This window comes from Neophocaena asiaeorientalis, unplaced genomic scaffold (assembly GCF_003031525.2).
Source record: "Neophocaena asiaeorientalis asiaeorientalis breed wild unplaced genomic scaffold, Neophocaena_asiaeorientalis_V1.1 scaffold397, whole genome shotgun sequence".
NCBI classification, from domain to species: domain Eukaryota; kingdom Metazoa; phylum Chordata; class Mammalia; order Artiodactyla; family Phocoenidae; genus Neophocaena; species Neophocaena asiaeorientalis.
Genome location: NW_020173231.1, coordinates 3,277,401 through 3,292,121, shown reverse-complemented (window position 1 = coordinate 3,292,121; position 14,721 = coordinate 3,277,401).

The window sequence follows — 14,721 nt, the reverse complement described above, 5'->3', positions numbered from 1 at the left end:
CACAGAAGGGACATTTAAGCTCAGAGCTGGCCATCACTACACCCAAGATCCCGGGCCATATCCTATGCTGTGCAGTCCCTACTGGCCTTCCCTGATCTTTAGGGTCCCAATATATTGCTGAGTACAGCCCTGTTCCTGCCTCACCTCCACACAGGGGCTCACTTTGGCTGTGTCTTTCATCCCCAGTGGTGAGCCCCAATATCCTCTTCCCTCCATCCCACAAGAGGAAGCCCCAAATCCATTCATATCAGAACAACTCTCCACTCTTTTCCTTTGGTATACACAGAACTTAAGTCTCCTTGTCTAGGCTTTCCCGGTCCAGAATGGAATTTCCTTTTGTACAGATAAAAGCCCAATTAAGGGCTTTTTCCCTACAAGAAAGCCTTGGCCCTCACAGACCAATTTGGGTTTCCATTTTTAGCAGCACAAAGAACTGGCAGAAGCTTCAAAATTACAATCCTTCCTTAAAGGCTCTTCAGAGCCTAGATCAAATTCTCAGACAGAATTAAAGTCCACATATGTACTGAATTCCCCTTCCTTTTCCTCCAGCCCACAGGGAACTTGGTCTTTATGAAGTGGAAGGGACATTTCTTTTTCCATGTACCAGCACTGTGTGGCTTGGAAGAAGATTAACTTGCTTGAGCCTCAGACTCTCTATCTGTAAAATAGGATTAATAATACCTTTTGCACAGGGTTATTAAGAAGACTTAAAGGAAGAACTTAAGAAAACTTTTTAGCATGGTAACGGGCACATGAAAAAATATTCAAGAAACCCTAGGCTCTACTTCTCCCTCTCTTCATATGATTAAGCAATGGTTTGCTTTTTTTGTCTTATACGTGTATTGTAATATAGTGCTAAGGATGATATAAAGTTTCAGAAACTAGTTAACAAGGGAATTCCCTGGTGGTCCAGTGGTTAAGACTCCACACTTCCAATGTAGAGGGCAGGGGTTCCATCCCTGGTTGGGGAACTAAGATCCCGCATGCCGCATGGACCCAAAGAAAAACAAAAACAAAAAAACAACTAAAAAAGCTAGTTAACAAAGATAAGCTAAGCCCCAGGAGAAGCAAAAATGCCCTGCTTTATTGAACATCCTTTTAGGTATATCTTTGAACCTGTCAGTAATTATTTAAGATTAATTCCTAGATGTGGAACTGGTGGACAAAGCATATGTACAGTTTTAGGACTTTTACACGCTCCTGAATTGCCCTCCAGAAAGTCTGTACCAATTTACATTCCCCACAGCACTGTGTCAAAGTGCCTTTTTCTTGAAATCTTGAGTTTTTCTTAAAATCTATTAATTTGATGGGTGAAAAACACTTCTGTCTCACTGTGGTTGTCGAATTGATTTTCAGACCTGGAAAACAAGGATTCAACTCAAGTCCAACTCATGTATTTTAAAGATGAAGATCCTAAGATTTAGAAAGATGAAGTGACTTGGCCAATGCATCTAATTAGTGGGACAGCCAAAATTCATGTCCGGTGTTTCCTGACTCTGGGATTCTTCCCATAATAGCACTCCGGAGAGGAAGAGTTAGCCTGGTGTGAAACCACTCAGGGCCTACTTAATAACAAGGTTCAGTCAGACCAGAGCGAATGTGTGGTAGAGGAAAGAGTCAGTGAAGGGAACGTTAATTAGTGTCTGGCTAATTCATCACCAGAAAATGAAGGCCAGCACTCTCTATGTTAGCGCCACCTAGTGGTGAAAATGTAAGCTTGCACAGGAGTGTTCTCTAAAGTTGAAGGTAGAATGCAGGAAATCACTGGGAGAATTGGGCCGTTTTAAATTGTTTTATTCTAGGAAGAAGTAGAAAGAAAAAGAATTTAGTATGGAGTCACTGAGTCATGAGCCATCGGACTCGAACTGCTGCGGTCTCCTGAATTGCTGTGAATGAAGTTCCAGTTCCCTGCAGCAGCACAGTTTCCTGTTCTTCCTATTGTGTATACAGAGGGTGACTTTCTTCATTTTTCTGTAACCTAATCTCTAGTTTAAGCCCGGTTCTGCTAGTGGCAGAAACTTAATATCTAGGGAATTCCAGAGTAAAATCTCTCACTTTGGTGTTTACTCATTTTTTTTCTGGTTTCAGTGGCTTAATTCAACATTTCATTCCCTTTCTCTCTTCTTGGGGTTGCAGCTAAGATCCTGGAAGCTTAGGATTGCTCAGGTGTAGAAACTTGGTGCTGGGGTGGGTGAGGAAGGGATGGGGGTTGTCAGTCCATGGGCATCCTTAGTCTGTTGCAGGCCTGGTCTTTGGCCATTGGCATCTATTCATACTGGCACCCAACGGCCATCCTTGGCATCCTGGGTTCGGTTGTTAGAAAGTCTTCCATGTCAAATGTATCCCCCTCATCCCAACTCCAAGTCCTGCTCAGGCCTGCTGATCCTGTTAGCCATTTTGTGCCCATTTGCGGGAGGGTGTGGGGAGTAAGAGAAACTTTTAGATGCTCCTACATATTTCTGGTTGTGGGACAATCAGAGGGCTTTCTTAGGGCCCCTCTGCCTGTGTGGCCCTGTTGCTCTGTCTTCTCTATTATTTTGTAGCATATAGAACATGGGTTGGCAAACTATGTCCTGTAAAGACCAGGTGGTAAACATTTTAGGCAAGTCCTCACTCAACTCTGCCGTTGTCACACAAAAGCAGCCACAGACACTTTGTGAATGAGTGAGCATGACTCTGTGTCAATAAAACTTTATTGAGCTTATCTCCCCCAAAGGCAGGCTTCTCCCAGAGAGCAAGGTACAAACCCTCTCGGGTCTTGGTGCCCCCTAAATCTATCTCAGGGATTTATTATTCAAAGCCCCCAAAATCACAAGGTGGGAGAGGAGTCAAGGGAAAGGGCCCCTCAGGGATTCGTCAGCCTCTAGGCTCCCTTCGCCTCTCTCTCTAGCCAGAGCAACTATCCTCTCCTCTCTTTCCATTCTCTTGGGTGTAGTTTAAACTTTATGTCATACTTTCTAAGGGGTTAGCCTTTAGATTCCATCACATTTAGCTCTGCAAATTACAAACCTTTGCACTGGAAGCTCTAAACTCTGTAATAAGAGTCAAGAGGTGGGGCTTTCCTGGTGGCGCAGTGGTTGAGGGTCCGCCTGCCGATGCAGGGGACACGGGTTCGTGCCCTGGTCCGGGAAGATCCCACATGCCGCGGAGCGGCTGGGCCCGTGAGCCATGGCCGCTGAGCCTGCGCGTGCGGAGCCTGTGCTCCGCAACGGGAGAGGCCACAACAGTGAGAGGCCCGCGTACCGCAAAAAAAAAAAAAAAAAAAAAGAAGTTCTGTTTTCCATGCTCTTCGTAATCCTTCCTTTCTCTGGGAGCAGTCTGTACCTCAAGTGACTGGACATAATGGTAAACAATGTCCTCTCAACTCCTCCTATGTCTGGGCCTTGACAGAGTCCAACCCATACTCTAAGGGCAGCCAAAAATAAATTTCCTGGCCAGAGTCTGTTCATCTGAGTTTATCTTATGAGAAACCGAGAAGAATAAGGTTGACCTGAGATTCACACACATGAAATAGATGCTTTCAAGGCAAAACTGTTTACAGCAGAGCATTTCAAACTACAGGTTGCAAACCATTAGGACGTTAGCACAGGAGCTGGCAAACCTTTTCGTAAAGCGACAAATAGTAAGTATTTTAGGCTTTGTGGTCATACTCAACATGCAGCTCTTGACTTTGCTATAATAGTGTGAAAGCGATCATAGGCAATTTATAAATGAATGAGCGTGGCTGGGTTCCAATAAAACTTTATTTATGGATGCTGAAATTTTAATTTCATATAATTTTTGCATGTCATAAAGTATCATTCTTCTTTGATCTTTTCCAGCCATTTAAAAATGTGAAAACCATTCTTTGCTCACTGGTCATATACAGAACAGGTGGCTGGGTGGATCTGGCCCTTAGGCTGTAGTTCGCTGACCTTCATATTAGGGGGTCAGGAAATCAATTAAGTGAGGTTGGATCAGGACTTTTTAAATAAATGTATTTATTTATTTACTTATTTATTTTTGGCTGTGTTGGTTCTTTGTTGCTGCTCGCGGGCTTTCTCTAGTTGCAGCGAGGGGGGGGCTACTCTTCGTTGAGGTGTGCGGGCTTCTCATTGCGGTGGCTTCTCTTGTTGCAGAGCATGGGCTCTAGGCGCGCGGGCTTCAGTAATTGTGGCTCGCGGGCTCTAGAGTGCAGGCTCAGTAATTGTGGAGCACGGGCTTAGTTGCTCTGCGGCATGTGGGATCTTCCCGGACCAGGGCTCGAACCCATGTCCCCTGCATCGGCAGGTGGATTCTTAACCACTGTGCCACCAGGGAAGTCCCAGGACTTTTTTTAAAAAAGAAATGGAATCTCTGGTAGAATGAAGAAGATAGAAAATGCCAACCTGTACTGTACACAGAACAAGTTTCACGAAATGTTTATTTCAGTTAATTGACATATGTACGTGTGCATTGAATTGTGACGCAAAATGTATTTCTTACTGTGGAATGTAGCCGAAGAAAGTTTGAAAATCATCCATTTTGAGAAACACGCCTGCCAGTATGACATTTTTTATCTCGGAAGAGTTATTCCTCTACTCATTCCACACCTCCAGATTTGATGTTAGCGTTGACAGATAAAATGTAGGACGGCAAGTTAAATTTGAATTTCAGATTTTAAAAAGGGAATAATTTTTTTAGTGTTAGCATGTCCTATGCAATATTTGGGAAATACTTAACTGAAAATATTCATTTTTTATCTGAAATTCAAATTTAACTGGGCATCCTGTATATTTTTTCTAAATCTGACAGCTTTATTCGGTATATTACGAATTGTTCTAATTATTACTGTAATGACCTAAAACTCAGGTAAGGGCAGTTCAGTTCAGGTGATAACTTCAGGAAAAAAACCTGATATTTAAAACCTCCTCCTATGTGCTGGCCCTGTGTTCTTTCACAATTGCATAAGCACTAACCCTCGTTACAATGCTCTAAGAAAGGGACAACGTTGTTGTCTGCACTTTACAAATGAGGAAACTGAAATGCAGTTTGCCCACAACTATGCATGGAGCAGGAATGAAAGGATGGCTCTTCTGACTCCAATTCCTTGCAGCCTCACCAGGTTGTTCTCAGAGGCGAGCTGTGTGCAAAGGCCACTGGCAGTTCTTGGTCCCAGCAGTGCAGAGAGGAGGGCAAGGGGAAACAGTGGGAGCACTAGGGTGCAGACAATAGGGGTGATTGTGGAGAACTTAAGCACAATATAAAGCCAATGAAAGTCTGGTTTTTATTATCACTCTACAATGCCAGTGCTAAAATACCCCTCTCCTCAGGGGGCAGATTTCCCTGCCCTCCAACGTGCCCCTACTTGACACATACTTGGTGCTTAGTAAATGTTCCTTTCCTCTTTCTTCCTTCTCTCCATTTCTCTTTCTTTCTCTCTACTCTGGGGCTATCAAATCAGTTTCGAACCACTTGCCAACTCTAATTGGTGATGGCATCCCGGGCTGTTGGGTTGAGAAGGATTCTGAAGTTGAGTCTTTGCTGAAAACAAAAGGGTGCTCTGCTTGATCAGTGATGTCTGCCACAGGTAGGTGAATAAGGAGTGGCAGCATCGATCCCATGTGTTTGCCATCCTGTAGTTAAACTCTGCAACCACCAGACAGCAAATGACTATGCTGAGCGGCTATTAACCGTGAACCCAAAGCTTCTTCCCACTTAAGGGAAGAAGGGAAGAGGGAGAGAATTTCTGTCCATCGTTTGTAACACATACCCCGTCCAAACATTTAACTCCTGAGTGACCTGGAGCCACACGCTTTGTGTACATTGGAGGCATAAACAGGCAGGCAGGAAGGGCACATATTTGCTTGGGGCCAACAGCCAGGGGCAAATTAATAACTCTCCTCCCACAGACTCTCACCGCTGGAAGCTTTTGAATGCGCTCTTGCATAGTGTGACCAGAGGCCTCTGCTGGCGTGTGCCTTATTGGAAGCAGTGGAGAGGAATGCCTTCTCTAATTCAGATGTGTGTATGGGCTGAAGACAGGGCTACAAAAATAGGCTAAGGCAGGAATTTCCATTCCTCTATGTCCCCAAAGCAGTTTCCTCTTGGACGCAAACTTCCACCTTCCTTAAATTGAGTAACTACTTGGAAGGCTCTCTTGGTTTTTTTATTCTAAAATTATTTTTCCAGCTGTAATTTTTCTTCAATCTGGAATTTTGCTCTTTCTGTTTCAAATTTCATTGTAAATCCAAGTCGAAAATCAGACGTATTATAAATAGCCTTTGTGTACAGCAGGCGTTTGGGTGTGCCATGTTTTAACATTGAAATCGTCTCCTATTTAGATGACTCCATAATTCCTCCGCATCTCAGCTTACCTCCCTACCCCAGAGATTGGAGGTAATAATGGAAAGGCTATGGGAAGGCCTTCAGATGGAGGAGTTGATAAGTTTAAGAAGGCCTTTAAGGTCAAAGAGAAGGGATGTTCAAAGTCACAGAAAGCCACTTGGATAGCTTCTTGGGTATTTAATAGTGTTGGCGAAACCTTATTTTGTTGAGTCAGTACCTTGTGGGTCTAGAAATGGCTTCTAAAACTATCTGGCCTATTTCCTCTTGGAGAGTGGTGGTGTGAAGAAGCAACGATCCCTCGTATGGCTCACACCAACTTTGCATTCTGTGCAGAGGTCAAGATGTTGATCACAATATGAAGACTATAACCTTTTGATGATTCTGGCATATGTGAATCTAAAAATTGCAAATTTGATTTTTCTTAACACACCAGTGAGACAAGGGTCTCCAAGGAAATGGGTCTAGACTTTGGTGCTTTGTTTTGTGTTGCTCCAGTCAGATGATTTGTTGAGTTGTTTATCATGCTTCTCCCTCTGGATTCAGTGTTATTTTCCACTGTGTCCTTAAACCCAACTTCTAGGCCACTTAGCTGGGTCTCTTCACCAGACTTTCTGGAACCACATTAATTCCTACTTCAGAAACTTTGTTCCCACTTAGATACTCCCAACTTGTCTCCCCCTCCCCTACCCAATCCAGCCTTCGAGGTACTATGGAAGTCAGGTCAATCAAGCCATCCTTGACTGTTTGCCCAATACCCTGTGATTTCTCCCATGTCTGAACTCCTGTTGAGAATCATTGCACTTGGTCTCTGATGGTCTCCTACAGTTGTTCAATTTTTTCTTGAGGGAAAAGACCATTGTTGTATGATTTTTTTCTATATTTTCAAGAACGCCTAGCCCACATTGTGCACGACTCAAGCAAAACTGGATTGATAAATGGTTGAGAAGTCTTAATTGGGCCTACAGTTGATGCATCTAAGACCATGGAGCTTCTCATTATCTTTGTGGTGTTTGACCAAAGTTCGCCCCCAGCCTCACCCAATTACAGGAAAAATAGTGTTCGAAGTAGGAAGCTAGTTCTGTGAATCCACATTTCCTTTGTTGGGCAATGATCTAGCTGCATGTGGCATAACTTTTGCTGACACATAGCGTGCTCACTCTTTCTTTTTTTTCATGTCAGAAAAAGACTATTTCCATTCAAGTCACAAGTGGTAAAGGCTGGTGGTGGTTTCTCTGTGACCTTGGGCAAGTCATTTCAACACTGTCAGCTGCAGTTTCCTCTTCTACAAGTTTTCCAGCTCCAGTGTTCAGCGATTCTATGGCTTTGTGGCTGCTCAACTCTTCTCACATCTCATTCAACAGATTTGTTTATATGACAAAGGGAAGGACTCCCTAAGTTCCCTCTTCATTCTCTGCTCTGGATCTCATGTTGAAGGATGGAGGTAGTGAAGCTAATAATCAGTGGCCTGGCTGGCTCTCCCCTCCATAGTGACTGTAGTGCCTTGTAGCCCACTATCTTAAGACTCAGAGCCCACCTGGAAGATAGTGGTTTAACTCGTCCACTAGGACATCTAGATGTTCTGGTTTGGGGAAAATTGTTCTGCTAATCTCTCTCCCTACCACTGTGTTTATTCTCCATAGTGTGGAATCTTCTGCCTGTGGTTTTACACCATGGGCCACATCAAGTCTTCTGTTAGAGCCTTTGGAAAATTCAAGACAAGTGCTAGCAACTACTAAAGGCTTTATTAGATGCCTTTTCTCTTTCTTTTATGTGGTTGATGGCAACAAGACTGTCTACCACTGTTAGCCATAATTTTATGAGTTGTTGCCTTTGGTGACATGTTTCTACCATAGCATTTTAAGGTGTCACATCTTGAGGACAGATGTTTTGGGTAAGACATGAGTTGATTTTCACTCATCAGAAGCTGGCCCTTGTGTTAAAGGGAGAGTAGAGGAAACCACTCTGTTATTAGGTTTTCAAATGAATGTTTACATCCCTATAAAGCTAGTCTGATTTCTGCCATGATTGAAGAGAGACCTAAAGTTAGATCTAATTAAGAAATATCTATTATCTAGTAGCTGCTATGTTTCCTAAGCTATTTAAGCTTATTATTTCAGACAGAGAAATTATTTTGTGGAATTTTTAGAAATCATTTGATTGGATGCACTTTGGTCTTCTAAAGGATTTGCAGCGTTTTTCCCTAAGAAGGCATTGTTCAGTGGGAAGTGACAGTGGAATTAGTCCTCCATGTTAAGTAAATTTAGTGTGTGATTTATGTGCTTATATTTCCACACACGCTCAGGGAAGCAATTCACCTTTGAAAGTTACAAAATAACGTTACCAGAAAGGAAAAAAGAAAGGAAAATCAGAGTTTCAGAAGAAAGTAAGTCGTTTGGATTAGAACTGAAGCCACGTGGGGTCCAGAAATCTTGTCATATTTAATAAATAAATGTGCACATAAAAAAGAGGAAAAAACCCATCCATTTACAGTCAAAAGCATGTCAGCTTAATTATATTAGACAATGATGAGCTCAGTAATTCCACTTTTGATCTATTGCTGTGTAAAGTTCATTATTATCTGTTTCAAATTATTGTCCAAGAGCCACACAACAAAAAAGCATGTAAACTTTGAAACAGGACTTTGTGCCTTCCCCGAAAGTTTTGTGAAACACTTCTTTGGAAACATTTCTGCTGAGGCTGGTGCATTGGTTGTGAGTAGGCGTAGGGGATGGGTGTCTGTGCTTCCCCTTTTCAAATTTGTTTACCTTACACACATCTCCATGGAAACAAGACCCACTTCTGAACTGACTTTAGGGTTGCCCATAAGAGGAATGAACAGAAAAATAGAGATAGCTAAAATTCTCATATGATCCAAAAAAGGTCAGTCAAGGAGAGGGAAACTACGGTTCCTTGAGCCCCTCTTTGGGGCTGACAATTCAAAATAAATTTTCTCATTTAACCCTGTGAGTTAGATGGCATTATCTCTGTTTTACAGACGAGGGCCTTGAACTTCTTGACATTTACTCAAATAATAAGTAACAAACACAGATTTGAACCCAGGCCTGTCTGATTCTGAGACCCACGCTCTTTCTGTAAAACCACATTGCCAGTAGTTTCGACCTTTCCTCCCACCTCCCTCAAGCATTTTCCAGAACTACATAAAAATGGGCCATGCTTGATGTTACCTTCTTTGGGGTAAATTAAGTGCTTGTGAGGAAAGAGATACTAGGAAGAAAGAAATATAAGTGGCCTGGATAAGCCAAGCATGGGCTCTGCACCAGCAGCATGTTGAACGGTTGCCCAGAATATTTCTGGAACCCTAGGCTGATCCAGTGAAGCTACATTTAGCTAACAATCCCTCCAGTAGGAGGACCTCCATTTACCAGATTGCTGGCTAAGCTCCACTTTGCAGAGAAGACAAGGTGACGGACTAGAACGAGTCCTGCAGATCTGGCTGCAAATCTTGACACCTACTTGTGGGAACCTGTGCTAGACCCCGAATAACTTCTCTGAGCTGCAGACGTAAATAGGGTGTCTGGATGGGGCAGGATCTGGCCCCAACATGTTTCAACCAGCGGCCATAGGCAATACCCTTCACATATCCATTTATATGCATGATCTGTATCTCAGATATTTACAAAATTCAGTTTGTAGGAAGGGTCAACAGGAGCTACGAAAGAACTCACACTAAGAGAACTGATCTCATGCAGCGAGAAGGGCCCAGAAACCAGGCCTGGGAATCGGTAAAGAGATGTGGCCTCAGTACTGTACTGCGGGCGTTATTAGAATTCAGCCCCACCAGAGATTAAAAATCTTTAGCATACATGCCATAGCACTAGAGCTTGAGTAGCTGATTGTGGGAACCCCTGACTCCCACTACAACTGAATGTAATACAAAAGGAACCTTCTCCTATTTATTTCAGGGGTGCAGGGTCTCTGGCATTGAGGTACAGGTATTTGCAGCACTGATGGTACCCAGGGAGCAGAGACAGAGATGGGACTGCCAGCTTGGAGTGGCTCCTCCATGGAACAGTGAGGACCTGAGGCCACAATTTCTAGCTCTGGTAGACAACCAAGTGGGATCCATGGGACACCTAAATGGCCCTGAGTCTTTCCAGAATTATATGGGTAGGGAAACCCTTTAAATATTGCACTTCCTATGGTCAGAAAAGCAGGGCTTTGGAGCCGCTGAAATTTAGGTGGAGATGATGGTGAGACTGAACTACACTGAGTCGAGAAGTTACCTTTCAGGTTATTAGGATGATGAAGTACAGTGCCAGGCACATAGTAGGCCTTCGATAAATGTTAATTATCTTGATCTGTCTGGGGCATAAGCAGGGATTGGCAAAGTGAGCAAATACAGGACGCGGGCAGAACCTTGCAATGCTGCCCCAGATCTCAAGGGACGTTCAGCCAAAGAGATCAGCTCTCAGGGTGCAGTCTGCAAGAAACATTAGACAGGAAAAGGAGAGAAGGCGTAAATCCAGAAATTAGCTGGGAGGATCTGGAACCACCAAGGCCAAGCCATGAAGCCTCCAACTGGAAGGGCTGAATGAGGCAGGAAGAAATCCAGAGGGGTGAGGAGACAACTCAAGCAGGACCAAGTGGAGGCTAAAGCCTAATGGCTCTCTTCTCTCCTTTTAACTGTTTTGTTTTGTTTTGTTTCATATAATTTCAGACTCACAGAAAAGTTACAAGAACAGTACAAAGAATGTCCATATACCTTTCGCCAGCATTTCCTAAATGTTAACATTTTACCATTTTGCTTTATCTTCTATTTCTGTCTCTATTTATCTCTGTATCCTCATACCTACTATATATTTGTTGAACTGTTTGAAATGCAACGCCCCTTTACATATATCAGTGTGTATTTCCTAAAAATAAGAACTTTTTCTTTATTAACCATAGTATGACCATCAAATTCAGGAAGTTAACATTCATACAATATCATTACCTAATGGACAGACCTTATCCAGATTTTACCAGTTGTCTCAATAATATCCTTTAAAACAAAAGAAAATTCCAGATCATACATTGCATTCAGTGGTCACATCTCCTCAGCCTCCTTGAATTTGCAACCGTTCCTTAGTCTTTGTCTTTCATGATATTGATATTTTGAAGAACACAGTTCAGCTATTGTATAGAGTGATTTCAACGGGATTTTGTCTGCTGTTTCCTCCTGAGCAGATGCAGTTATACATTTTTGGTGGGAACAACACAAATGTGATGCTGTGTGATCCCAGTGCATCATATCAGGAGGCACATGAGGTCGATTTTTCTCATAACTTATATTGTTAAACTTGCTTATTTAGTTGAGGTGGTGCCTGTTAGATTTCTCCACTCTAGGGTTGAAATGTTTGCTTTGTCATTAATAAGAATCTGGAGGGCAGTCACTGTGAGACCGTATAAATATTCTGCTGTTTCTCAAACTTGCCCACTATTCTTACCATCCTGATGTTTTCACAGAAATCGATGATCATTGGGATGATTGCCAAATGGCAGAACCCAGTCTCTTGACTTAACTATTTCAGTTTAATGCGTGAGGACACGTCCTGTGTTGCCTCCATGTCATAGCTTACATATTTTTCTCATGTCCTGCGTAACCTCCGTGACTTCGTTTACATGTCCTTCTCGTGTCCTGCATAGCCTCTAGTCAGCGGTCCCCAACCTTTTTGGCACCAGGGACCGGTTTCATGGAAGACAATTTTCCCACTAACTGGGGATGGGGTGGTGGCGGGGGTGGGGATGGTTCAGGCAGTAATGCGAGCGATGGGGAGCGATGGGGAGCAGCAGATGGAGCGTCACTCGCTTGCTGTTCACCTCTTACTGTGCAGCCCAGTTCCTAACAGGCTGCAGATCAGTACCGGTCCCCAGCTAGGGGGTTGGGGACCCCTGCTCTACACTTTAGTTTTTGTGTGCTTCTCATGTCCTGCATAACCCCCATGCCTTAGCTTACATGTCCTTCTCATATCCTGCATAGCCCCCATGCCTTAGCTAGTGTGCTTCTTTCCTGAAATGCACTCCTATCCCTTGTCCCTCAATATGTGCCAATAATTTCTTTCAAGACCCAACTCAAGATTCATCTCCAAGGACTTTTTCCATGATTCACTGCAACCTATAGTGACCATTCTCTTGCTTTTCCATTCCCGCCTTTAGATGTGTCTTAGTTTTTAGGTATTTCTTAAAGCCTTGACTTTTCCTTACAACATGACTAGGGATACATCATCTTTTGTAACATGTTTTTCAAACTATCTGTCGTGAAGGGCCAGTTTTTGAAAATTTCCAAAATATTGAGGAAGAATCCGTTGTCCTACTGTGTGTGACCCACCATCCAAGTTCAACAGCACCCAAAGTGGTCCCTACTGACCTGTTCACTGAGACAGGCCCATTGATCATGTTCTTGAATGTCATGGCAATATCAAATTACCCTAAAAGTTTCTAGACTTAATATAAGCTGGTAACATTTTGTACTTAACATTTCTGTATTTGACGTGGGCTGGTAATATTTTGAGTAGCACGACTTAGGGCATCTCCTCTTCTTCCCCACACCCACCCCTACTCCTAGACCCAGGAGAGGTGTATGATGGTAATTAGGTGAGAGATAAAATCCTTTCCCTCGATTGCCTCCATTCCATTTGATTTCGACCAAGATTCCTCCTTGTGACATAAGTACAACCAGAAAGACCTGAGACTTCATGGGTGAAGAAACAATGAACAGCTGCTCCTAAGGAAGAATGAGAGACATGAAGGGGACATTAGGATTCAGGGAAGGCACTCTTAACAGAATAATATTTTAAAAGAATAAGGAGATCTGCTTTTGTTAGAATAATTCAGTCTACAACAAATCAACGAAATAACTAGCTCTTCTACCCTATTTCTCTTGGTAAAAACAGAGCTCTTCATCTGAGATCTCCAATATTAATATAAGAATGGTATTTTGAAGAAGTGCTTATTGGTTCTCTATTAGATGTCACTCAGGGACTGCAGTCAGTAGGTGCTGGGGAAAGGGAGGGAAGCAAAACAGAGGCCCTGCCCTCGTGATGCTGATATTCCACTGGGGAGGCAGTGATAAGGCCGACAGAGGAATAAAACAAGGAGCCCTGAGATTATATTATATAAATAGCCCTGAGCTATTTGGGGGTCAAAGATGACCTCCTTGAGGAAGTGACATTAGCAGTGAGAGCTGAAGGTGAGTAGCGGTGGGACAGGGGGACAGAAAGACCCCAACAGAGATGCCAACACATGCAAAGGTTGTGGGGGGAGCCACACATTGGAAGGACCACCAGCGGGCTGGTGTGACTGAGCCCAGAGGGCGGAAAGAGTCCTGTGCAGAGCCATGATCAGCAAGAAGGAGCCAGACACATTGGCCTCGTGGATTGATGAGGAGTCTGGCCTTAGAGCCACAAGACTCAGTGTTGAGAATTCTTGACCTGGGGAGTGATGGGCCAGACTGTGTTGTCGTGGCAATCTCTCTGTTGTAGAGAGAACAAGCTGAAGGACCAGAGTGGGCTCAGCGGGATCAGTTAGAAGCCTATTGCCTCAGTCCTGGTTGGAGGTGACACTGGCTCTGATTGGGCAGTGGAATCTCTTGCTCTTTTCATCTTTGGTGGACCTGCCAACAACCGAACTAATTAAATCCTTTGAGGGATGAGTGGGCAGCATTCCCATTTTTCAGATGAGGAGACCTTTAGAAGAGATCCTAATCAGGGTATTTCTCTACACTACACTGGTAGTGTAGAGAAACAAATCATTGGAAAGGCAGAGACTACAGGCCGCATGGAGCCCAGGTGTGTGGGCTGCTGAGAGATTGTTTCAGGACTGAACACTCCCTTTGGCAATGCTGAAGAAGTCATTTCTAGCTCCTTCTGCCTCATCACTGACGTGGGTTTCACTCAGCAGATCTTGAGAATGATAGGTCTATAATAGGAAATTAAAACTGAGTTTCAGTGGAGAACCTATGAACAACCCAGTTGTTTTATTTTTTAACTTAAAAAAATTTTTTTAATAAATTTATTTTTTATTTATTTATTTTTGGTTGCGTTGGGTCTTCGTTGTTGCACGCAGGCTTTTCTCTAGTTGCGGCAGGCGGGGTCTCCTCTTCACTGTGGTGCCCGTGCTTCTCATTGTGGTGGCTTCTCTTGTTGTGGAGCACGGGTCTAGGTGCGCGGGCTTCAGTAGTTGTGACATGCAGGCTCAGTAGTTGTAGCTTATGGGCTTAGTTGCTCTGCAGCATGTGGGATCTTCCTGGACCAGGGCTCGAACCCGTGTCCCTTGCATTGGCAGGTGGATTATTAACCACTGTGCCACCAGGGAAGTCCCCACAACCCATTTGTTTTGTTTTGTTTTTATTTTTTGAATTTAATTTAATTTATTTTTTTATACAGGAGGTTCTTATTAGTTATCTCTCTTATACAT